Source organism: Pygoscelis adeliae, unplaced genomic scaffold, assembly GCF_000699105.1.
Source record: "Pygoscelis adeliae isolate BGI_AS28 unplaced genomic scaffold, ASM69910v1 Scaffold108, whole genome shotgun sequence".
Classification (NCBI taxonomy): Eukaryota; Metazoa; Chordata; class Aves; order Sphenisciformes; family Spheniscidae; genus Pygoscelis; species Pygoscelis adeliae.
The window spans coordinates 6822239-6823876 of NW_008825498.1; positions in this window are offsets into that span (position 1 = coordinate 6822239).

The following is a 1638-nucleotide window of genomic DNA, read 5'->3' on the forward strand; positions in this document are numbered from 1 at the left end:
TCGCAGAGGTTCGGCTCTTGCTTTCAGCTTCTTCATATCCAAGCTCCAGAGGCACCTCTCAAGAGGCTTAGAGGTGTGCATGTCTGCGTGCGTGGCATATATCTTACTACACACATGATCTGTACCTTACTGAAAGACGTTCCCAAGGGAATTTAGGCAGGCCTAGTAAAATTATTTTTGGGTCACAAACACATAAGGTAGGAGCCACTTCGACATTTTGGGGGACTCACAATGAGGAATCTAGGTGTCTGGAGAATTAGAAAGGCAAACAAGTAGTGATGTAGCTGTCTCCAGGGTTTAGATGCAGCAGGGCCCTGGGAGGAACAGGAAAGCAACAGTGTGGGCAAGGGAGAGCTTTGTAGTGTACCTCTTACCCAGTGTTTGCTGGCACTGTGGTATCACTTACAGGATAAAAACGTGGCCCCTGTTGTATGAGGCCATGCGCATAGGCTTGTGGGATCTGAGCCACCGAATGGGAGAGACTGAGCCATGCTGGGTGAGTGAGGTCCTTACTCTAAGCTTCAGTGGCCACACTGGCTTCAGCAGTGACAACTGCAAACAGCAACTGTGGCCCAGTCATCTGCTTAAAAAGAGAACTTGGAGTGTAGATATTCCCAATATCGGCTTCCCTTTGAACCCTCCTTTGGATTTAGACTCCTTTATCTGTTGCAGATTGTGGTGTATTGCAAGCGTTATAAGCTGCTTTATTTATATCAGACTGATAACTGTTATCTTGGCTATTAATTTCTTTTGACCTTTCTTGCCTCATTAGAAAAGCATTCCCTACAAGTACAAAGACTGTGGAATAATCTAACTAAAAAAGCAATCACAATGTTCTTTTGAAAGGTGAAAGGAGCTTATATTATTTGTCTCTCGCCTTACCATGTGTGATAGGCAGAGGCTTTCTGCGGCTGTGCCTGGCAAACAGATTTCCCAACCACTCTTCTCCACTCATGCACAGCAATGACCTTCCTATGATGCTTCATCTCTACTTCCCTTTTGATATGAATCTTCATAAAAAGCTCTGGGATGCACAGTATGTCTAAATTTTGTATAATCAGACTATGTGTGCACACACGTGCGTGTGAAAGATGCGCAGAGATGCACAACTTTGCACAGCCATTGGATTCACTCCTTCCTAGAAGCAGACAACATCAGTGGGTAAAAACATGGGAGATCAACTGCCATTTCAGATTGCTGCATGCCCCACTGGGATCCTAATGACTCGGTGTAGACACAGTAGTGTCTCCTACTTCCATGGAGCCAATTGGGTTCTGCTGCTCTTCCTCTCAAGGTTCATTTGCCGTAAGGCTTTTCTTTTTCACACTTGAACCATTTAAAATTTATTACCTTACATGTTTTGGAACCTTCTAGCATGAGAAATATTTTACCGTTATCCCATTCTACCTTAGGGCTAGCCCCATTTATTCTGTGGGGATTATTGCTTTGCTTTGGAACAGCAAATCTCAAGGCATTGGGGATTCATTCATTTTTCCTCAAAAAACTCCTTTGATAGTTCCAGTGATATCTCCACTATTCTGTTCCAGTGCTTGATTATTTTCATTTGCATGGTATCTCGGTGCCTAGCTGCCTGGTGGTCCCATCTTTGGGAATGCATGCTTATTTTGTTTTGTTTTG